This window comes from Ovis aries, chromosome 1 (assembly GCF_016772045.2).
Source record: "Ovis aries strain OAR_USU_Benz2616 breed Rambouillet chromosome 1, ARS-UI_Ramb_v3.0, whole genome shotgun sequence".
Lineage (NCBI taxonomy): Eukaryota > Metazoa > Chordata > Mammalia > Artiodactyla > Bovidae > Ovis > Ovis aries.
In genome coordinates, this window is record NC_056054.1 from 275,566,526 (window position 1) to 275,592,053 (window position 25,528).

The 25,528-nt window shown below is 39.5% G+C and overlaps 1 protein-coding gene across 26 annotated transcripts in view; it reads right to left on the reverse strand.

The window, feature by feature from the left end:
- The window catches only part of TBC1D5 (TBC1 domain family member 5), a 593,124-nt gene that overhangs the window by 441,983 nt on the left and 125,613 nt on the right, over positions 1-25,528 (reverse strand). For 7 of the 26 annotated variants that reach the window (XM_060396793.1, XM_060396790.1, XM_060396721.1 and 4 more), the window contains one exon: positions 9,264-9,327. The exons of 18 other annotated variants lie outside the window; for them this stretch is intronic. The gene's annotated coding sequence lies outside the window, so the exon portion shown is untranslated. The remainder of the gene's footprint in view (positions 1-9,263; positions 9,328-25,528) is intronic. One more of the 26 variants, XM_060396723.1, reaches the window with a different exon arrangement.

The following is a 25,528-nucleotide window of genomic DNA, read 5'->3' on the forward strand; positions in this document are numbered from 1 at the left end:
CCACACCACTGAAACAAAGCATGTCTCCATTTCTCATTTTCCCTGGTAAAAATACAGGCCATTTTTATATTACAGATGTCTCTTTAGAGTAAAGACATTTGAGGATCTATCAATTATCCCAACATGTGTATTTGACTAATGTGTATGTAACAGTATAGACTGTCATACTACTGTGTCAACACTACTTGGAGAATGATGGCTATTTCTTTAGAAAGTACGACTGTAAACAAAGAAAAAGTAACATTACAATCAGTGTCCTCCAAAGTTGTGATTTTTTTTATTCCTAAATACTTATTTTACACTACAGTCAATTTTACATTTCCTATACTGCTTGGGACTATGATTCACTTTCTTGTTTAGCCAGGACATATTCGTTAAAAGATTTCACTGACATACTATCAAAGAAGCCAAGAAGGAAAGACTACAGGGAAGATCAGGAAGCATGGATGGTGAGCTTACAGGAAGGGTGTATATTATGCCTAGACTCGTTCAGCAAGCCACATGCAGGAGGAGCGTTTACCACAGTCTCACTGAAAGGATATACCAGTTTTCCTTCCAGTTATTCCCTACGGAATTGCATAAACATTGAGAAATCTAGAAATAGACATACACATGCACATATAAAAATTATTGTCAGTGTGTAAGTTACTGCTGCCCTGGGACTGCAATAATTTATGTAACATCTGTTTTCATATTTTTCTAATTTTTTTCCTAATTAACATGCATATTTAACGCATAAATGCTCAGACCACCTCTTTTTCTGCTGACTGTGCCTCTTTATTTTTGAAGTTGTGCACTCCTAGGGAGAATTCAGGATAGATGGAAACCAAAATCTTATTGAAAGCACTAATTTCACAATGTAAACAACAGTACTAAACCAATTTTCAAAAAAAGACTACAGCCTTAAGAGTTTTCACAAGAACATTTCAATCTGCTAGCAATAGTCCTACAGTAAATTAAGGTCAAAATACCAAAAAGTAACACAAAAGCACTATTCCAATAATATATTAATCATCTTCATTCTTTTTTCTAGCTTTTATAAGGGACTCCCCCAAAAAAAACTTTTATAACTTCTATAGTTTCTTGTCTTGGTAAATTTTGGTAGCATTTTCAAAGTTTTATGCCTTAGGCAAATAATATAAATAAATACATCCCATTTATTTATCCCATAAATAAAAACATTCCTTCCATTGCAAGGGCAGAGCCTACATCTTAAAGCTGTCAGCAGAGACTTCAGCAGTGGGTCTCAAACTTCAGTGTCTATAAAAATCTAAGAAGCTTCTTAAAATGGACATCCCGAAGCAGACCATCCCAAAGATACCAATACAGGAGAGAGGAGACGACTTCAAGCTTTCTCGAAGGTTTCAACCAGTAACAACTATGCTCCATTTTTCAGACGCACAATCTTTAAATTATTTGTTGAATATATGTAACACTTCATCTAGTCCAATTAAAGTGTATTAAACTTAATATAAAGATTTCAAATGTTTCTGAACTACTAGTATCAAGGTTCCTTTTCAACAGAAAGAGGAGTAATTAAACAAATGCAGTTTTAACTATACATAAAATGTCTCTACCAAATTTGATTTTCCTTAACACAAATTTTAGTCTTAAACTAAATCATTTAGGAATTTCCATGTCAAAAGACATAGCAATGTTTAAGGGAGATGAACAGTTCATAAGGAAAATACTGTTGCAGAAGTCAACTGACTAAATAAAATATATTGTTGATAAGTAAAAAAAAAAGTTAAAACTATGTAAAAGTGTCTAATACAATAACAGTTATCAAAAAAATAAAATAAGTAAAGAGTTTACATCTAACTCTCAGGGATACAAATGGATGCTGAACACACACTGGCAGTGAAGCAGCATCAGGACAGAAAACACCAACTGTGCTTCCAGAAGCTTCAGACCACCTGGAGAAATCAAAGCCCGCCCGACTTCCTTCTCCATGCCCCTCCACTGCCACTACGCAACTGTGCGCTCCATTTGCTGTCCCAGCAACCCCAATAACCTGATGGGCTGGAAGGACTGCCTAAGTAGCATTCCTGAAAGACTCTACAAAATTCTAACACTCCAAACTTCCACCCAAGGTTAATGGGAATATAATTCTTTTAATTTTGAAGTTTGAAGACAGATGCTATTCTTTCAAGGTTTATGTGTGAAGTTAAAGATGAGCAGTTTAAAGTTTATTACATACTGTCTCCTTGTATTCATCTGAACCAAAGAAAACATCCACTCAGGCTTAACTACATGACTTACATCTGGAAGTTGTTTGAAAACATACTTTAGTGACAATAATATCAGTATTCTACCATTATACTGATATTCATACGGAGCATCTCATTTAATGCCACCTTACCTACAGCCATGAAATTAGAAGACAAATGCTTCTTGGCAAGAATGCTGTAAGAAACCCAGGCAGTGTACTAAAAAGCAAAGATATCACTTTGCCAACAAAGGTACATATAGTCAAGGATATGGTCTTTCTAGCAGTCATGCACAGATGTGAGAGCTGGACAATAAAGAAGGCAGAGTGCCAAAGAACTGATGCCTTCGAACCATGGTGCTGGAGAAGACTCTTGAGAGCCCCATGGAAAGCAGGGATATCAAACCAGTCAATCTTAAAGGAAATCAACCCTGAATACCCTTTGGAAAGACTGATGCTGAAGCTGAAGCTCCAATACTTTGGCCACCTGATACCAACAGCTGACTCACTGGAAAAGGCCCTGATGCTGAGAAAGACTGGGGACAGGAGCAGAGGGTGTCAGAGAATGAGATGGTTGGATGGCGTCACTGAGTCAACAGACATGAACTTGGGCAAACTGCAGGAGATGGTGAGGGACAGGGAGCCTGGTGGAGTCCATGGCGTAGCGAAGAGTTGAACACAACTCGGCAACTGAACGACAACAAAACCCCCACCCGACCTGACACCAAAACAAACAAACAAAAACAGTTATTAAGGACTTAAGGGAACTAACTTGTCCAAGACCTTATCACTAAGAAATCCGAACCAAGAGGCCATATGGTCTTAACCACAGTTTCATGCCACTTCAATTCAAATCAATTACAAGTGCAATACACCTGACCATTACTTACTGTGTCTATAACTTCCCTTAGTTTTACAAACCTTTATATAGGCAATGATCCTTAAAGCACTGACATGATCTAAATCTGTTTCTTTGATCTTTAAGGTAAATGAAATACTTCCAGGTTGTCCTAATTATAAAATGCATCTTCATTTCCAAAACCCCTCTTCATCTTGGAGCTCTTCTAACAGCGTATGATGTTTCTGCTTTGCTGTTGTTTAATTGCTAAGTCATGTCTGACTCTTGCAATCCCCTGGACTGTATATTTTCTCTCAAATCGTCAGGCTCATTTTTCACAAATAGTTGGTACAAAGTTAGACCCCACACAAACTTAAGCTCCAAGCAAAATAGACACCAATGTATGTATACTTGAAGAAGAGAAAACTTCTTATGATTTGAGTATTATACCTTCTTATTTTTCTCTTGATGGCAACATAACCTCTCTTCTCTGTATCCTGATCCATTTAGGGTCAAGCTTGGATATCAAGTTCAAATTAGCTTACAAATAAGAAACAGATCAGTCTCAATCACCCTAAATAAACCAAACGAAGTTGAGTCATTTCTGAGAGTTGCTTTCTGAGAGGTCCGTTTCTATACTGAGAGACCAGTCTAAATCCCCAAGATGAGTTAGAAAATTCCCAGAACTGTGGTTACCATAAAAGAGAGGCAGATTCAACCTGACTCAAAAAGATGAAAAATTCACTTAAGCATATGTTAGTTTTTGTGCATTTCTTATGGCAAACAGGAGTCATGGGACTTTTCAAAGTAGACATCCTTCACAGTACAAAAAGGATACAAACGTAGTTTAAGTATTTCCTTCTTTTAAGTATGTTCCTGTAACTAAGATGAAAATAAATAAGATTTCTGAAGAAAGTATTTTAGACTAAATAGAGTCCAACTTTAAGCACCATCCATAGTTTTAGTCTGTATTCTGAATTCTCAGTTCCAGACTTATTAAATTATTCCACATCTCATTAACTACTCTTTATGTTATTCCATTTGTTTCAGAGTTCCTTTTTTAATCTATTGCCTTTTTGTAACATCACCTGCCTGATACCTTTTAGCCAATAAAAACTCTAATTTATTTTGTTCAAACTGCAGAGAGAAAAACTCAAATCATAGTTGATTGCACTGGAGGAAAACCTATGAAAAGCAGTCACTGTCCCAAGTTATTCCAGAATTCTGAGGAAGCTTTTGTTTTCAGAAAACAGAAGTGCACAAAACTAATTAAAACCAGAAGAGAACAGGTAAGTTAGCTCTACAAAGGAGTCGATTATTTGACACGTGTATTTTTTCTTCACTGTGGCTTAAGACTTTGTCATCAGCTACTTTACTACCAAACCACTGTCCCTTTATTGGCCTCCCCGCCTGTAAGCGCCTTCTCAAAAAGAAATACAAGAAACCTACACTGGACAACGTTGCCACTGATTAGCAGCGTAGAAAAACACGCCACTCAATGACTGGGTAGCGAGTGCTTCAGGGCTTCCCAGGTGGCACAGTGGAAGAGAACCTGCCTGGCAACGCAGGAGACACGGGCTCCATGCCTGAGTCAGGAAGACCACCCGGGGCAGAAATGGCAGCCCACCCCAGCCTTCTTGCTGGGAATACTTTATGGACAGGGGCCTGGCGCGCTGCAGTCTTCATGGTCACGCAGAGCTGGGCATGACTGAGCGACTGGGCACAGCACAGCCCAGTGAGTGAGTGAGAAAGAGAATTCCGGCAGCAGGACAGACTGCTCACGACCGAGCTAGCACAGCAGCTGCACAGACGGAGGAGGCGAGACAGACACGAGAAAGACGGTGGCGCCCAGACACAGAGATGAGCAGAGAGAGAAGCTCAGCAAACGCCCGCGGCTCCCAGGCCAGCAGGTGGGCAGATTACTTGCGCCATAAAAGGAATTTTTAAACATTTTAAGGTGAGAGGAGAACGAGATAAGAGAAAAGGCTGATGAAGAGTAAAAGCACACACTACTGCATACTCATGACTTCATATACATGCCTACCTCAGAATCTTGCCCTCCTGAAAAAGGGATGCTGAGGACCAAACAAGCAACAAATGAGTGGTCTCACTGTTAATTCTGCTCACTTTTGTAATATTAAGCAAACTAACTTCACTGACTAAAACGAAATTTAGAAAACAGATCACGCCACTAATTCCTCATGTATCTGAGGTTTCATTTTATTTTAGAAAGGCTCCTCAGTCCTGGACACACCAGTTCAAGCCTAGAAATAGCCCCAATTGGTACTCTCTTTAAAACTGTTGCCAAGTTGTGATCTCTATAATTCACATATCTCACTCTGAGCTACATGTTGATATAAATTATCCAGCTGAATTTTAAATTTTGTATTAGGTTACTTGTTTAGTAAGTTTGAAACTAATAGTCCAGCAAAACAGATACAGAAAGATCACACATATATCAATGTGACAGGCATCAATTTAAGATTAAACTTTCTAAACTACTACTTTCTAAATAGTCTTCAACATGTTAGCCCTGATAGACCATGCATACATATACACTGGGGAAACAAACATATTTTTAATGGCATTCCTTCTCAAATATCCCCAAATTAGTGTTCAGGTTGGCCAAAAACACATCCTAAGCCTTATTAGTATAAATGTACAACAAATACAGAAAACTCTCAGAATAAGTCTTCAAAAAGAAAATCACTATTTCAAGAATAAATGATAATAAAACTTATAGAAAATTCAGATCTATGGCCTATTTCTCCCCACATCCAAAGCTGACATAACCACTTGCAAAGAGTTCCAAAGAAATTATCCAAACACTTGTTCAAAGCAATTCCAGAATTTCCTTATGAAGAACTCATCACTCTTGCCAGGATAGACTTGTTTTGGACACCTGAGTTCCTCAGTCAGAACATGTTTAAAATGAGGGAGTAAGTTTTAGATTTAAGCCACTTTTTCTAGCTGTTAAAGGAACACTGCTGACTAGAAAACAGCTCACAAGGTAACAAGATTCAATTACGTACATATTATGTTATTAATATGTATAAATTACTTTTAGGAAACAGTTTAATTCTCAAGTATGAGAATTAAAAAAAATAAATGCTAAGTTCAAAAAATACTGTGGTGTATTTTTTTTTTAAACTACGAATTCTCTATTTTGACCCTAGCAGCTTAGTCTGTCAGAGAAGGCAATGGCACCCCACTCCAGTACTCTTGCGTGGAAAATCCCATGGATGGAGGAGTCTGGTAGGCTGCGGTCCATGGGGTTGCTAAGAGTCGACATGACTGAGTGACTTCCCTTTCACTTTTCTCTTTCATGCATTGGAGAAGGAAATGGCAACCCACTCCAGTGTTCTTGCCTGGAGAATCCCAGGGATGGGGGAGCCTGGTGGGCTGCCATCTCTGGGGTCGCACAGAGTCGGACACGACTGAAGTGACTTAGCAGCAGCAGCAGCTTCGTCTGTCTTTGAGTTCTACTGAACCAAGATTTGATGCCTAGAAACCATGTAACATAACTTTTTTAATTCGCTAAGCTATGATACTCTGAGTTCAGCTTAGGCTTCCACCTGTCCAAAACATCCATCTGTAGATTGATTCAGTTCCCTTCAGCACTAAGTTTACTTCTTTTACAAAAACTTCTCACCAAAGCAAGAACTATTTGCAAAGCAGCTGAGCTGCATTTTCTAATGGACTGGACTTCCAGGCCTTCACACTTAATAATGCCACTGTGTCTGTATGAATGAGTGACTCACAAACTTGATTTTTTTAAATATTTAATTTATTTATTTGGCTGTGCTAGGTCTTCGTTACAGCACTTGGGACTTTAGTTGCAGCCTGTGGGATCTCGTTTCCTGACCAGGGTTTGGACCCAGGTCCCCGTATTGGAACCACAGAGTCCCAGACACTGGATCATCAGGGAAGTCCCTTGATGTTCTTTTTAAACAATCAAGCTCTTAAACTATAACAAACATTAGTTACATAATATCATATACCTCTACAAAACCATACAATCCAAACATACATGAGCAAACTTTAAGGAGAATTTACCTAAGAAAATCCCAGAATTTTCAGGACTTTAAGTCTTAGCAGAAATGAATTATATGTACTAAAAATGTTTAGTTTAACCTGGCATTTTTAGCAACTAGAATTCTGCTGTTGAGAATTTTCTGAACTTACAGCTCATTTTGATCATGCCAGGTTGCTTGGACACAGAAAACAGGAACAAATATTTTTAAAAAGAAAAATGATAGTCTTTCAGGAACCAGAAAATGTGATCAGATGGGAGAACTAAGTTCACCATACGTGGAGGCTCATTTTATCAACCTGGGTGATTAAAGATCAGATGAGTGTGCATCATTTTGGGGAAGCGTAACAGTAAACAGTAACACGTACATGATAACAGGCGTGACTGCGGCAGACAAGTCTTGCGAGGTTTCTGTGATTCATGCAAACAAAGGGGGCAGGGGGCTTTGTTAACATCCAATAATGCAAGACGGGAATTATGTTTATACCACATATGATAATAGATGTTTTCATGATATTGAATAGACTTCTTCACACAAAGATGGAGATCATTCACCAAATTATTGTGACTACTGTATTATATCCTGAAAAGTAATGATAAATCATACAAGCCTGCTCTGTAATTCCTGGCCCATTTATCTTGCTAGTCTCCCTCTTCTAAACTGTGATCCACTAGAGCACAAGAAAAATGGATTTCTTATTTCATCACCACCCTACAGTCCCCCTCCCTGCCCTTTCCTTCATGAAGTCAATCGTAAGTTTATCAGTAGGACTTAATTTTCACCAAGTATCTTTATTTTTGTACTCAAATCTTTGGTTACCTATGATAAATGAAATATGAGACTATTACAGTAAGTATAACATCAGAGAAAGGACTGACACAGCATTTTGGTAAGGAAAATCAGGATGAGTAATTATTAATTTATATGGAAATTTTTATTTCATAATTTTGAATATACAAATGACATTAAAATAATTAGCATAAGAAATGTTTGATTTACTGTAATTCAAGATGACAATTATATTCCTTCAGAAAAGTTAAATACACACTTTACAATACTAAAGCTTTATAACAGTACAGCTCACACATTTTAAAAATCTTTTTGTTTAAATCACACATACACTTTTGACAAATGGGTAATTATTACACTGACAAAAACAACAATAATGACAACAAATAACCCCAAAGTACTAAATCATATCACGGCCCCAAAGAAGGATCCCAATACACACCAATGGCTTCCGATAAAACAGGAAATTCCAACTCTGGCTAAACTGCACAAAATAATAAGAAAGAGGAGAAAACTGAGAAGAAATGGCTTAATCAAATTCCCCTTCAACAGTTAATTTAATTTTACTGAGGAAAATGATTAACCATGCAAAAGCTACTATAGTTATTAGATTAAAATCAAGTATTTTCCAGAATATCTTTTGGAAAGTAATATACAGCTAATACTCCACAGAAGTGATCAAAAATCTCAGGTAACTATTGATTTTAAAAGTAATCATTTTTAAAAATCATCATTATTTGCAAGACAGTTAATAGACTATTATTAGATTGAGGTTATTATAACCCATTAATACAAACTGCAAATTAACATCTCCTGTTCACTATGTAAAAACTCTGTGCTGCTGCTGCTGCTGCTAAGTCTCTTCAGTCGTGTCCAATTCTGTGCGACCCGATAGACGGCAGCCCACCAGGCTGTCCCGTCCCTGGGATTCTCCAAGCAAGAACACTGGAGTGGGTTGCCATTTCCTTCTCCAATGCACGAAAGGAAAAGTGAAAGTGAAGTCGCTCTGTTGTGTCCGACCCTCAGCAACGCCATGAACTGTAGCCTAACCAAGCTCCTCTGCCATGGGATTTTCCAGGCAAGAGTACTGGAATGGGTGCCATTGCCTTCTCCCAAAAACTCCACAAACAGTAGTAAATAAAAATGGAATACAAACTTAGTCCATTTTAAAGTTTTACATAATGACTTATGGGGCTTTCAGCCTCCCTCCAACATGACCTACACTATTACTTGAACATCCATATAAATTAGAAACTGAATTATCAATTTTCTGTACTCATTCTAGTTAATAGATATTTGAAACCTACATATATCAGAGATTGTGAAGAAAAAAAAATCAAATCTGAGCTTAAAGGGAAGAGAAGTAGAGTACATGTGCAAATTCAGAGCTGACCCTCTTACTCTCCAAATCCGTCTCAGTCTTGCTGATTTCTGAAGAGCTGTCATCAATCCACAACCTGCAGAATTCAAAACAAGACCTATGTAATCAAGGCGCAAAGTGACTACTCATTTCTTGAAGAACAGACTACAAATCTTTTTATGTATGAAATGTTCTGGAGGTTTGCAGTTAGTAAAACATTCCATATCACACAACCCATTAGAAGCAAAACTATAGCATCATTTCAGGAGACTCAGAAAAAAAAAATTAGATAATACTCAACGCCATTCATGATTTTTTAAAATCAAAAACAAATTTTAACCAGGAAAACAAGAAAACTACCCTAAAGTGATGAAGTGAATGAAACGAATCTCTCAGAAACCACAGCAAACACAATACTCGGCGGTGACAATGGCACTGTCCTCACTCCAGCCTGCGCGGCAGCTAGAGCCTGCGGCATCGTTGCTCCTAGCGAGCCCTGAGGCAGAGGGAAGTGGAGTGCGAGCTGGGACAGAGGCGGCGTGGGCCTCCCATCACAAGGCAGGGGGCTGAGGCTTGTTGGCTGGCTTCACAGGAGGCGGCGGCCTTAGAGCCTGCAGCGCGGAGCCCCTGCTCCAGGCCGGCCCGGCAACAGCCAGAGCAGCCCGCCCTGCCCTGTCCTCACAAAGGCCTTGTGGATGAGAGAGTGCGGACTATCTAAACCCTCGCCCCCTTTTTTCTTTTCATTTTGTTTCGATGTTTTCACAGGTCTCACTTATAACCAACAAAGGCCCATCTAGTCAGAGCTATGGTTTTTCCAGTGGCCATGTATGGATGGGAGAGTCAGACTGCACAGAAGGCCGAGTGCTCAAGACTTCACGCTTCTCAACTGTGGTGTTGGAGAAGACTCTTGAGAGTCTCTTGGACGGTAAGGAGATCAAACAAGTCAATCCTGAAGGAAATCAATCCTGAATATTCATTAGACGGACTGACACTGAAAATGAAGCTCCAATATTTTGGCTACCTGATGAGAAGAGCCGACTCATCAGAAAAGACCCTGAGGCTGGGAAAGACTGAAGGCGGGAGGAGAAGGGGAGGATAAAGGATGAGATGGCTGGATGGCATCACTGACTCAATGGACATGGGTTTGCGTAAACCCTGGGAGGTGGTGATGGACTGGGAGGCCTGGTGTGCTGCAGTCCATGGCGTCCTACAAACAGTAGGACACGACTGAGCGACTGAACAACAGCACTTACACCAAAGGAAATAATCTTCATTAAAATCCATATTTATTGGAAAAAAAAAAAAGATACTAGTACAGGCTGCCAGGTCCCTGCCACCATGCAGCCTGCAATGGTATTTCTGCACTTATTCCTCACCTTTTGCTTTCCCGGCATTTTGCTTCCGACATCTGATTATCGTGTGAAAATCTGGGAGGTTTCACTACTTGCTTCCAGCAGGTTCCTGCCCACTGTTTACAAACACCACAACATTGAAAAGGGCCAGTTCACCATACTTGTCACTTCCTATCACTGATTCTATTTACAATCCATGACGGATTTTGTTAAACTACACTTATTTTGCATTTTACAAAATTTTTCAAAGTATAGCAAAATACTAAACTAGCATTACTCCAGCTTTTCAAAAATTTCTCCTTTTGCTTATGGCACATTTTTCTTCAACACTGTCTTTAGGAAAAGCACAAATCCTTCTTTATATAATCCCTGCCCTTTCCAGGTTTCGGAAGCTGCGCTCTTAAACTGCGAAGGTGGCGTCCTCTCCCATGTCCTTGTCCTCCCGGGTGAGTCTGCAGCCCTAATAGCTAAGGTCTCCTTCCCGGCATTCTGACTTCTTTGTTTCTATAACTTTTTTCCCCCAACAACCATCCCCTCAGTCTCTGGCCCTTGTCCTGGCGCTGCCGCCTTATGAGCCTGTGCAGGGCTCTCCAGGATGGCTCTCTCTGGTCCTCCAGGCTCCTCTTGAGCTTCGCTCCCCTCCTCCCTGCCTGCTCCGCCGGCTGCTCCCCTGCTTAGCAGTCTCATTCAGACCCCACGCCTCCAGTTACCCGCTTCTGTCTTCATGTCTTCAGTCCTTGCCTGGATCTCAAGAACTAGACCTAACTGGCATGCAGGTAGCCCCCGAGGTCGACACTGCCCGCGGGCTGGATGAGACCCCCGTGCTGCTCTGGGCGGCCCCTGTGCCAGCAGATGACAGCGCGCACGGCCGGAGGCGCACCACCTCCACACCCGTGCAATCAGCACTCTTGACAGCCTGAGCGCTAGTTCTCTCTAACGCTACTTGTGCGTCTCCACTTTATGCATTCTGCCAAACGTGTGTTCTTTACTCCTGAAGTTTCTTCTGGCTGGGATTCCCTCTCCTTTGGCTAGAGAAAACTAGAGAGAACAGACAGATAACACAACCTGAAAATGCAGCAGATAAAGACCGTGAGTGAAAAAGAAGGCTCAACAAAGATGCTCGTGTCCAGCTTTCACAATGAGAGATACAAAGACACTAGTCACTTAAATAAAACTAGAGGCATTTGAGAGAGGAGTCAGAACTTGCATTGTGAAGTGATTTGACATCTCGAAGTGGAAAGAGATACTAAACAGGCAGGCTGATGGGTAGATCTTCATTTCAGAAGACAGGTGTGGATTAGCAATGTTACTCTCAGAATAACTAATAATTTATTTATGACTAATGAAAATTCAGGCCACAGGTTTGCTTTGAAAGCTAATATACATAAAGCTCAAAAAGACAGACTAGAATTATAAAAGCAGCAGCCCAGGACATGCTGTTAGAAATGAAGCAGAACAACAGGAGCTAGAAAACTGAAAAGGAACAAGCAGAAGAGCGCAGTTAGAAGAAGGCATGGTCTGCGACGCTGCTCAGAGGAAAAGGAAGACAGTAAGACAAAGACAAGAACAAAGGCATCCTGGGAGATGCAGTAACACAGAGGTCATGAAGAGGGCCTTAGTTTTGACAAGAGGGAAACCAGAACGGAGCTGTTGGAGGAGTGAGAGTGGAAGGTGAACAGCTGCCAGGCAGAGAACTCCTTCAAAATACTTGGCTATGAAAGGGAAGAGAGGTATTAGAGAGTGATATATAATTCACATAAATACACATGTAAACAAACAGAGTGCCTCTCAAGCCATGGGAACAGTGCATTATTTCATGTACTTTTATCTTTTCTCACGTGGATACCTCTCAATGTAATATTCATTCCTACTAAGGTCAAAAACAGAGAAGGCAGCTCGCTATGACCACTCTTACTTTTTTCCTGGACATATTAATAATTGAAATCAGAATAGAGAACACCACTAAAAACATAAAAAAATAAGAATTAGAAAAGAAAAAACAAAACCTATTTGCAAACAAAACCTGATGCAGATGAGATGGAAAACCCTAGAAAAATCAATGAAGAAACTAAAAAAAAATAATAATAATAATAATTCAGCAAGGGAGCAAGATATAAGATAAACATGCGAAAACCAGTAATACTCACATATACAAATAACATCAGATAGGATATCTAATGAATAAGAAAGTCCATTTAAAATAGTAATAAATAATGTTAAATATAGGAATAAATGGAAATGTTCAAAACTTACATGAACAAACACTCTTTAAGACAAAAGTAGGCCCAAATGATAGGGGGATAAAAAAAATCTTGTCCTTGGCTGGTACATCTCAACATCAACATGTTATAAATTTACAAATTTAACTTGAGCTAGAGAATGTTATATTGAAGTTCAAACGGAAAATAAAAATTCAGGAAAAGTTAGCACACACTGAAAAGAAACAGGTGGTGGCAACTCTCATCAAAATATACTACAAAGCCTCTGTACTTAAAACAGTGTGGTACAACGGAAGAGACAGACAGCCCAGGGAAACAGAACACAAAGACCCAAAACAGATTTAGCTATGATAAAGCGACACCTCAGAACACTGGCATGAGAGTGGGCTTCTAAACAAGTGGATAGGCATTTGGGGAAAAGACCAAGGAGACAAAGCGTGGGTCTGCTTCTTACACCATATACAGAAATAAGCTCTAAACAGATCAGAGATTTAAGTGTGAATAACGAAACCAAACAAGCTGAGTATCTCCTTTACCCTGAGAGTTATAAGAGGAAACTCTTTCTAATGAGAACTAGAATACAAAACCAAAACTTTGACATGACAAAAATACCAGAAGCAAAATCAAAATAGAGATGACAAACCAGAAGCAAACATTTGTAGTATAACTCACTGAATAAATGAGTAATATCACTGCAGACAACTTTCTAAAAAAGACCTATAGAAAGTGGGTTTTAAACAGATGAAAAGACATTCAGCTCCACTCGTAATAAAATGAAATGCAAATTAAGTGTACACTGAGATATCATTTTTCATCTATCAGATTGAAAACAATCCCAAACTTTCACGGTATACTGTTGGCAAGGCTGTAGGGAAACAGGCACTCCTGACGCTACTGGAAATGCAAAGCGGTAAACACCAGCCCAGCAAAGGAACCGTGCAAGGATCTGATTAAACTACAGAAGCATTTACACTTTGAACCAGTAAGCCCACTTCCAGGAATTTCCCTGACGATAAACCTGCAACAACGTGAAAATGCATATACACAAGTATATCCATCCTAGCGTTATCTGCAATTGCACAAGACCAGAAATTACTTTAAAATACACATGTAAGAGACTGGCTGAATAAACCATGGTTCAGTTCAGTTCAGTTGCTCAGTCATGTCCAACTTTTTGCAACCCCATGAACCAGAGCATACCAGGCCTCCCTGTCCATCACCAACTCCCGGAGTCCACCCAAATCCATGTCCATAGAGTCGGTGACGCCATCCAACCATCTCATCCTCTGTCGTCCCCTTCTCCTCCTGCCCTCAATCTTTCCCAGCATCAGGGTCTTTTCCAATGAGTCAGCTCTTCGCATCAGGTGGCCAAAGTATTGGAGTTTCAGCTTCAACATCAGTCCTTCCAATGAACACCCAGGACTGAGCTCCTTTAGGATGGACTGGTTGGATCTCCTTTAGAATGGACTGGTTGGATCTCCTTGCAGTCCAAGGGACTCTCAAGAGTCTTCTCCAACACCACAGGTCAAAAGCATCAATTCTTCTGCACTCAGCTTTCTTTATAGTCCAACTCTCACATCCATACATGACCCCTGGAGAAACCATAGCCTTGACTAGATGGACCTTTGTTGACAAAGTAATGTCTCTGCTTTTTAACATGCTGTCTAGGTTGGTCATAACTTTCCTTCCAAGGAGTAAGCATCTTTTAATTTCCTGGCTGCAGTCACCATCTGCAGTGACTTTGGAGCCCAGGAAAATAAGGTCTGACACTGTCTCCCCATCTTTTTGCCACGAAGTGATGGGACCAGATGCCATGATCTTGGTTTTCTAATGAAAACTAATGGAATGTACGAGAAGTCTCTAAAACTGATATGATTTCCAAGAGACAGATAAACGGAGACAAGCAAACTGCAGAAGCACATATATAGCACACTACACTTTCGACAACAACGGGGAATAAAATATGAGAGAGATTACCTGCTTATCTGTGTAAAGGAAGGATGAGCTGAAAACAAAAAGAGTTAGGTTGTTTACCTATAAAGGACCGAGTAAACGGGGGATATGGAAGGGCTTTTTCATACAATCTTATTTCTTTGAAAAGTCGATCATTTTCTACACATTCAAAAAATCAAATCAACAGTGATATGATACTAAGAGGAAACTGAGCTGAGTGAACTCGGCCACGGTCACATCTAGGGGATAAGCAAGGAAGAAGTGATCCAAGTGACTGAGAACACGGCACCTGATTACACATACTTGGAACTGAGTGGGGTGAGGAGGAGAACTTCAAACGACCCTGGAACTGGCGAGGCTGCCGGTAAACATGCTCGTTCTAACACCATAATGAACCAATTCTGAGACGATCTTAGGTTACTGAGTTGCATGGAGAAGTTAGTGTGTTAATACTTCCGGAAGCCAACGTTCTAACTGTGAAAGAAGGAACATGTAAATACGGAGAAGTGGAGACAAGAAAGAACGCTGCGGAAGGATCAGAGATACTGCTGTGAACTAAGATTTCTAAAACGTGTATGTGTGTGTTTATCAGTTTGGATGTCTGTATACATTTCTGTATCAATGCCGATGTGTAAACATACTTTCCATGGGCACTCTCTCCTCTAAAAGGGCCTAAAGCCAAGACCCCACAGGGATGAGCACAGTCCACTAATACTATTACCCCACTCAAAGCAATCAGAGTTCCTCAGGGAAATGGCCAAGAGCTGCCAGGGTGGAATAGATCAGAGATAAGTCTGTGACAACTTGCTTTGCCAGAAAGTAAGAAAGCACTCAAAAATGTGATGGGGGAATGCCATGTACTTCTACTAAACCAAACTTGGACAATTTGAGCATCAAAATAAGTAATGAATTACAAACCACTGAAAAGAACATCCATGAGCTCATACCAATAATAAATGACTGAATGGGTAAGTAAGTGAATCAATCAATCAGAAGGGTTTTCCTTACAGAAGAATGCTGTAACTGACTAGGAGGAGGGCTGAAATTGGAAAGTCAGCAGTTTACAACCACTATAGAAAAAACTACACCAGGCAAGAATCGTCAACAGAAGCTAAATCTAGATGAAAATTTTGATAAGGAGCAGGATATTCACATGATTCTAAAGTGTTTCCCAACTGGTTGCTTATTATAGTTACAAGGAAAACAAAACAAAACAAAAACCTTGAACTCTATGGTGGAGAAATCTGGTAACATTCTGACTGATCACAGGTGACATTCCCAGTGTGCCTCTATCTGTGACATCCCAAGGAGGACACCATGTCATTTACGCAGTCTTCTGGCTGGAACGCAGAACCCAAATCTAATCATGAGGAAAAGGCAGACACCCCAAATGAGGAGTGACAGACAGACAAACGAAGGGCTGTATCACTCAAAAATGTTAACATCATGAAAAAAGAAAGGCTGCGTGACCCTTTCAGACGACAGAAGGCAAAAGAGATAAAACAGCTACATACCATGTCTGGTCCTAGACTGGATACTCACCGAAGGGAGAAGTGCTTATGCGAGGAACATTATGGTTCCACATGAGAAATCTGGACTATGGAAAGCAGATTAGATATAAATATATTCAAGTTACTGAAGCTGAATATTATACTATAGATATGGACAAGAACATCCCTACTAGAATATACACTGACAGGTTTTCGGATATAAACGCAATCTTTGCTCCAAGTTGAAGGGAAAAACTGTGTGCACACGTCCACGTGCTTGAAGGGAGGAAGGGAAGAGCTGCACCTGAATGACAGACGAGGTGAAATGTCCACAGTGAATCTAGGCAAAGAGAACACTGCTCTTAAACTATCTGTTAAGCCACCATTTGCAGTTTTTTCTACCATATTATTCCCACAGTAAGTTGAAGAGAGTGAGGTCTCATGACGTGAACTCATCAGAAGTGAGCCCTCTCGCTCTTACTCCAAAGTCTAGCACTGATTTCAACTATCACAGTATATTGCATTTGGGATGTTAGCCTGGGTGGCTCAAACGTTAAAGAATCTGCCTTCAATGTAGGAGACCTGGGTTCGATCTCTGGGTCGGGAAGATCCCCTGAAGAAGGGAATGGCTACCCAGTCCAGTATTCTTGCCTGGAGAATCCCATGGACAGAGGAGCCTGGCAGGTCACCAAGAGTCAGACACAACTGAGTGACGAACACTTCAGCTCCAAGATTTCCAAGGCTGTTTGGTCTCTCCTATCTCACCTCCTGCAATTCTCTGCTAAGATTCCTTCCTCTGTCCCCCTACCCTCAAACGCTACAGTTGCTTCTTGCCTCAGGCTCTCCAGCACACAGTACAATGGCCAACTTTACTTCTCATAAACACCCCTGGAAAATCGTTTAGCTGGAAACTCCTGGATTTCAGCTCTCATACATTTACTGGACTATACTCTACTTACTCCAACAGGCACCTGGCTTACTCTCTTGTTAGGATTTCAGGAACCATTCATTGAGCTGAAATATTGAACTTGTTTCATTGCTTGCTCATGGCTGTCCTCATTCTAGCAAATACTGAGAGTGCTCCTTGTCCTCCCTTCCACTTGCCCACCAAATCTGACTGGGATCTCGTCAACATTCACTTTCTAGAAGATGCTCTCTCAGTTTTCCCAGTTCTGGAGGTGTCTGCCATGCTTAGTCCCTTCAGCAGACAAGGGCTGCAGCAGTATCATTCGCGCAAGGAACAATAATGGAAAGTGTGTTTTTAGTGGCGTAACCATCATGACAACTTCAAAAGTTGTCTTCATCTCTTATTTGGACTAAGAAAAACAAACACTGGAAAGAAGCCAGTGTGTGCACACGCCGAGAGGTAAGAATGGTTGTGTTTTTGTTTTTTTGTTTTTTTGTTTTTTTAAGAAAAAGGATGCCGAATGCCATGGTCAAGTAAATTTGGAAAATGCTACATGGAATAAAGCTACAACAGGTTCTTAAGATTTTTTAATACAAATCAATGTATGTTGTAATTTTCTTAAAGAGGAATAAAGTATACAGTGCTTTCTAAACTTATTTGACCACAGGCTTTTCCACTGAGAGCCTCACCTGGGAAAAACATACCACAGACTATATACTATGGAAATGCTGCTACAATGTTACTGGGAGAAAGCACCAGATTATCAGAAATTTATCAAGATTTAAGAACCAAAAGAAACCAACTGCTTAACATTAGCAGAGTCCTGTGAAGCTTCCCACCTATAATACAGAGGAGCTACAGATCCCAACTGTAATTACTTAAAGACCAAAACCCTGGAGAGTTCTAGATCAAATATTTGCCTACTTCAGGGCCCCATGAAAATTCTAATGTCAACTTCCTATCGTGTCCTCCAACCCCCGAACTGCCAATGACCAACTAACTCCAATCTGCCTCTGCACAATTACAACACACACATGCAGAGAAAAGGAGAGGTTTTGGCTGAGAAGCTTCTCAAATTTTAATGTGTATACAAATTAGTTGGTAATGTCAATCAAAATGCAGATTCTGATTCAGCAGGCATGGGTTTAGGCCCCCATATTCTGCATTTCCAGCAAGCTCGCAGGTAACACCAATGTTGTCAAACAAGGGACCTCACTCTGGCAGAGTTCTGGGCACCTTACGACAAAAAAGAGGCCCCTAATTTGTAAGTATCCACTAGCTCTCCTTCAAACTGCTTTTCAAAAGTCAGACTCTCCCAGATGAAAACAATGCAGCTCTCAGCGACCTATGAAACTGAAACTGAGCACAATAAAGGGAGGACACTGAAATCATCACTGTCTGCTGACAGTTATTTTCCTTTAGGAATGGCAGTCTCCTGCAAGGGAAGACACTGAAATCATCACTGTCCGCTAACAGTTATTTTCCTTTAGGAATGGCAGTCTCCTGTGTGTTGCCATGAAAGTGCATGTATTTATACAAAAATCACTTAGCTCTAAATCCTCATTCTACTTCTGTATGGAAATACCCACGCCAATGACGCAAAAATGCACTGAAGTCTGTGGTGGTCAGGAGTTGTCTCCACCTTCAGTAACTCACAGGCTACAAAGAGAAACTACTATTGCCATGCCTCCACCCAAAAAAGAATGTATAAAGCCAGCATCTTTCTCAATGATTTACTGAAAGCAGCAGCTCATTTTAATAAAAGCATCCCAAAACATAAAATTGATTGAACCAACTGCTGTGGTGGGCATACACAACAGCTGATCAAAATCATTCAAGACTTTTATTCTTATAGATCTTCTTTCAGGCTTTGAGAATTTTTTCCCATTCTATACTTTAACCTTGAAATTGAACTAGAGAAAAAAGAACTGGTACATCTATAGAATATAGTTTTAATCTAGAAAGTAAGTCAATTCAAGACAATAATAAATAAGATCACATACAGCCTAATGCCCAAACCACTTTTCTAGGATGTACTTTGAATAACAAAAACTAAGAATTTAAACTGAGCCACTTTTTGTGCTGTTAAAAATCCTGTGGCCTTTCCTAGGGACGGCGCTGCCACCGTACCACATACATTACCCCCATTCCTTACAAAGGAAAACTCAGCACAATTAGAGATTATTTCTCTTTATAACTGGATTTCCTTGATATTAAACATTTTAAGATTTTATTTAACTAAAAAACAAAGACATTTATCCTTTCATTGCATGTTAAATGATGCCTTTATTTGACTTTTTATAAGGTAATTTTATAGTATTTTTGTCACAGTGAAGGACAAAGATAAGCCAACTGTTTAGATTCCTCTCCTTTATGTTGTGTCTTTGATCACTAACAATGCTGCGTGAACAGCCAACAGAAGGCTGACATTTCATAAAATATGCAGTGATAAAAACTAATACTGTAGCATCTGGGAGTGATATATAAAATGCAGAAAAACACCTAATAACTGTGATCTTAAATTACAAGTTACTAAAAGCTAAATAAAAAGCATACCTAAGAATAAAAAAGTGGCAAGATTACAGAGGGGTTTTTTGTACTCTTTTTTCTAAAAACAAAGTTTAAAAAAAAATTAAGTCTAGAACACTTTCCCTGCTATTCTATGCATAAAAGCCAGCTACCTTCTAAGAACAGGGTTTCCATACTATATACTTTTCAACAATTGAAGAATACATTACAGAATTATCATTGAAAGGGTTTGCAGAAAATGCGAAGGAAATTCCTTCTTCTTTAATACTTAAAAAATGTCAAAACTGATGATTGGAAAGCACTATATCACTTTGAAGCCATGATGCTAAAGAGCATCACCAAAGTAAGTTTTAAAAACTATAATAATCTAAACAAACATACTCATAATCCCTGTACTAATCACAATCTAAAGCTTAAGTCCCTGGTACACAACAGCAAAGTAAATTGTGCTCAGATACATTTAAATAATTTTAACTTTACCGCTAAACATTTGTTTGTTAACAGTGGGAAGCAAGTAAGGTATTCAATAAAGAACATTCAAAAGCAATCATGTGAATTATCTTTATAGCATTTGGTTTAATATTCCACCTATATCCATCAAAATCACCGTCCAGTAGAAGTGCTTTTGGTTTTGGGGGTTTTTTTTAACATATATGCTAAGGGGAAGTGAAAAAATAAAAGCCATATTCAGCACTTTAAGAACTCTGAATCATACTTTAGCTAAAGAAGACAGACAACAGTCAAGCACGCGGGAGGCGACTGTCCCCACTTATACTCAGCACCTGAATTTAGGGACCGCGCTGCCTAGTGCACCCCACCCGCCTGTTATCTTGCCGTGGCGTTCACGCCACTTAATGGAGACAAACACACTTTTCCCTCCTCATATTTACATCAACGCTATTCAATCTTTTTAAAGCTGTTATAATAGGTTAAACGGCAGTCTCAACATCACTCTTCATCTCCCACTGGACAAAGAATGACATTACAGGACTGAGAATAGAGAAGGCATATTTACATTCATAATGTCCCTAACTATAACATTTATGTAAATTATGATTTTACATTTGCAAATACAATAATTTTTCGTTTCACTGCATACTTTGCCATTCTTTCAGCATTAACTTTCTATGGTTATTACAATCTCAAAAAACCATACCTAGGAAACATGATGTCGTTCAAGCCACTGGAAGAAACATTTAAGTTAAAATAATAATGTGTCTAATAATGTATTTAACTTTAATCTTTTCTATAAAAGAGAACTTTAGTATATTAAATATAAACTTTTCATAGATATTCAAGGATAAACAAATTTACTGTAACTGTTTAAATGTCAAAAAAAATATGAATCATCCTTTCCACTCTTTTGCCTACTGAATCTAGACTTACGGCATGTCAGTACTGTGTACACAGAAGAAAACAACTGTTTTACCCTTGGAAAACCTGAGAGTAGTTTACTGTATCAAAATTCATGTTTAAAGCAAGAAAAAGTATACATACCAATAACAGCAGAGGAAAAGAAAGAAGGCGATTCTCAGGGTTTCACTTGTCAAAAACGTAGCAAACCACAGTCCTCAATCGTAATTAAATAAGCACTGCTAAGTTAGCTCCAGGATATTTCTCTCTCCCTTCTAGAATGGAAAGTCCATGAATACAGGGTCTTTACTTCTTTCGTTTAACCCATTATCAATACTTCTTGGGTAATCAATTAATATTTATGAAAATAATGAATGAGCAAGTATCAACTTATCATCTGAGATTTGTAATGACTGATACTTAGTCCATAAGAGAGATCTAAGGAAACAGAACATGGTCCCTCATCTCTCCACACTTAAAATCTATTAATAACGAACAGTACAGAATCTAGGCCCAACTACAAACACGTAATAGTGCAAAACACCAAACAAAAAGGGCCCTGTGATAGGTGACAAATCAAAACAGGACTTGAGAGAGGGCGAGATCAAGGTACACCAAATTCTTCAGGAAGATTTCATGGAGTGTGCAGGACATGAGCTCCAAGTTAGGAAGAAAGTACACAGCCTTTAGAAAAGCATGTTTAGAGAAAATACAGCGGGATCACAGGACAAAAGGAGAAGTGAGATGAGGAAGGCCATTCAAGTCCAGGAAAATTCTCAGTATGTTGGCACCATCTTGACAGAAATGGGAGACTTTTTTGTTACTCACTAGTGGAACACACAAAGAAGGCAATGGCACCCCACTCCAGTCCTCTTGCCTGGAAAATCCCACGGACAGAGGAGCCTGGTGGACTGCAGTCCATGGGGTTGCGAAGAGTCGGACACGACTGAGCGACTTCACTTTTCACTTTCACGCACTGGAGAAGGACACGACTTAGCAGCAGCAGCAGCGGAACACAGGCAAAAATAAGCAGCTTAGGACAACTCCACCAAGGAGCCTTGAAAATCACGCTAGAATCAGTATTTTGGAAAACCCTGGAAGGGAAAAGGGCTCAAGTGGTGAAGAATCCACCTGCCAAGGCAGGAGAAGGAAGTGGCAATGTGCTCCCCTACTCTGGCCTGAAAGGCCCCGTGGACAGAGGCGCCGGCCAGGCTCCAGACCACGGGGGCCACAGAATGTCGCAGCACACCCAGACAGTAGGGGGAGAATCTGACAGAGACTGTGTATACAGCTGGATCACTGGGCTATGTGCCTGAAGCTAACACTGCAATTTTAAAAAAATATGGAATCAGGCTGGAGATTGCAAATTTCAATCTACAGACAGAGTGGGGTTATTAAATGTTCCTAAGCAGGAAAGCAATGACAAACCTAGGCACTGTATTAAAAAGCAACAACATCACTCTGCCAACAAAGGTCTGTATAGAGCCTGGTGGACCACAAAGAGTCAGACCCAGCTGAGCAACTAACACTTCCACTTTCAGTCTTTCCAGTGGTCATGTACGGATGTGAAAGCTGGACCACGAAGAAGGCTGAGCACCAAAGAACTGGTGCTTTTGAACTGCAGTGTTGGAGAAGACGCTTGAGGGTCCCTTGGACTGCAAGGAGATCTAACCAGTCCATCCTAAAGGAGACCAGCCCTGGTTGTTCACTGGATGGACTGATGCTGAAGCTGATGCTCCAATACTCTGTACACCTGATGCAAACAGCTGACACACTGGAAAAGACCCTGATGCTGCCAAAGACTGAAAGCAGAAGAAGAGGGAAACAGAATGAGATGGTTGGATGGCATCACTGATTCAATGGACATGAACTTGGGCAAACTCCAGGAGATGGTGAGGGACACGGAAGCCTGGTGTGCTGCTCAAAGTCGAACAGGACTTGGTGACTGAACAGTAACAAGGCAGAATGATGACAGAATAAAAACAATACTTAAGGGAAATTAATCTGACAACAATATATGGGATGGATTTGAACGCAGAAAGGATATCAAACACTTCGGATACGAGCAGAGCAAAAACTTCTGAAGTATTCGAGGAATAAGGCTGTAAAGGAGTAGATGGGGCTGGCTTTTAAGAATGGTAAGGATCTGACAGGAGCAAACCCCACTATGACTATAAACTAATTAGATATGATGAGTAAGGGAGCGAATTCCTAGGTCTAAGAAAAAGATCCTAAAGATAATGGGAGGCAAGCTAAGAACAGCTAAATTCTGCTGGGACAAGAGGATGCGTTCCGTTCTTCCAAGTATTTCAACATGTTGGGAAGCAAAGTATTCGAGACAGTAGGAAATGGAGTAGAGACATGAGAATGTGGCAAAAGGCACAGAGGACAGATTTTATTTGTTGATTTTTACCTTTTTATTTTATATTGGAGTATAGGTGACTTTTACCTTTTTATGTTGGAGTACAGGTGACTTTTTTAACTTTTTATTTTATGTTGGAGTACAAGTGACTTTTTTGCCTTTTTATTTTATGTTGGAGTACAGGTGACTTTTTTACCTTTTTATTTTATGTTGGAGTACAGGTGACTTTTTACCTTTTTATGTTGGAGTACAGGTGACTTTTTTACCTTTCTATTTTATGTTGGAGTACAGGTGACTTTTTACCTTTGTATTTTATGTTGGAGTACAGGTGACTTTTTACCTTTGTATTTTATGTTGGAGTACAGGTGACTTTTTACCTTTGTATTTTATGTTGGAGTACAGGTGACTTTTTACCTTTGTATTTTATGTTGGAGTACAGGTGACTTTTTACCTTTGTATTTTATGTTGGAGTACAGGTGACTTTTTACCTTTGTATTTTATGTTGGAGTACAGGTGACTTTTTACCTTTGTATTTTATGTTGGAGTACAGGTGACTTTTTACCTTTGTATTTTATGTTGGAGTACAGGTGACTTTTTACCTTTTTATTTTATGTTGGAGTACAGGTGACTTTTTACCTTTTTATTTGATGTTGGAGTACAGGTGACTTTTTACCTTTGTATTTTATGTTGGAGTACAGGTGACTTTTTACCTTTGTATTTTATGTTGGAGTACAGGTGACTTTTCACCTTTGTATTTTATGTTGGAGTACAGGTGACTTTTTACCTTTGTATTTTATGTTGGAGTACAGGTGACTTTTTACCTTTGTATTTTATGTTGGAGTACAGGTGGCTTTTTACCTTTTTATGTTGGAGTACAGGTGACTTTTTTACCTTTTTATTTTATGTTGGAGTACAGGTGGCTTTTTACCTTTTTATTTGATGTTGGAGTACAGGTGACTTTTTACCTTTTTATTTGATGTTGGAGTACAGGTGACTTTTTACCTTTTTATTTTATGTTGGAGTACAGGTGACTTTTTACCTTTGTATTTTATGTTGGAGTACAGGTGACTTTTTACCTTTGTATTTTATGTTGGAGTACAGGTGACTTTTTACCTTTGTATTTTATGTTGGAGTACAGGTGACTTTTTACCTTTTGTATTTTATGTTGGAGTACAGGTGACTTTTTACCTTTGTATTTTATGTTGGAGTACAGGTGACTTTTTACCTTTGTATTTTATGTTGGAGTACAGGTGACTTTTTACCTTTGTATTTTATGTTGGAGTACAGGTGGCTTTTTACCTTTTTATGTTGGAGTACAGGTGACTTTTTTACCTTTTTATTTTATGTTGGAGTACAGGTGGCTTTTTACCTTTTTATTTTATGTTGGAGTACAGGTGACTTTTTACCTTTTTATTTTATGTTGGAGTACAGGTGACTTTTCACCTTTTTATTTTATGTTGGAGTACAGGTGGCTTTTCACCTTTTTATTTTATGTTGGAGTACAGGTGGCTTTTCACCTTTGTATTTTATGTTGGAGTACAGGTGGCTTTTCACCTTTTGTATTTTATGTTGGAGTACAGGTGGCTTTTCACCTTTTGTATTTTATGTTGGAGTACAGGTGGCTTTTCACCTTTTTTATTTTATGTTGGAGTACAGGTGGCTTTTCACCTTTTTATTTTATGTTGGAGTACAGGTGGCTTTTCACCTTTGTATTTTATGTTGGAGTACAGGTGGCTTTTCACCTTTGTATTTTATGTTGGAGTACAGGTGGCTTTTCACCTTTGTATTTTATGTTGGAGTACAGGTGGCTTTTCACCTTTGTATTTTATGTTGGAGTACAGGTGGCTTTTCACCTTTGTATTTGATGTTGGAGTACAGGTGGCTTTTCACCTTTGTATTTTATGTTGGAGTACAGGTGGCTTTTCACCTTTGTATTTGATGTTGGAGTACAGGTGGCTTTTCACCTTTGTATTTGATGTTGGAGTACAGGTGGCTTTTCACCTTTGTATTTGATGTTGGAGTACAGGTGGCTTTTCACCTTTGTATTTGATGTTGGAGTACAGGTGGCTTTTCACCTTTGTATTTTATGTTGGAGTACAGGTGGCTTTTCACCTTTGTATTTGATGTTGGAGT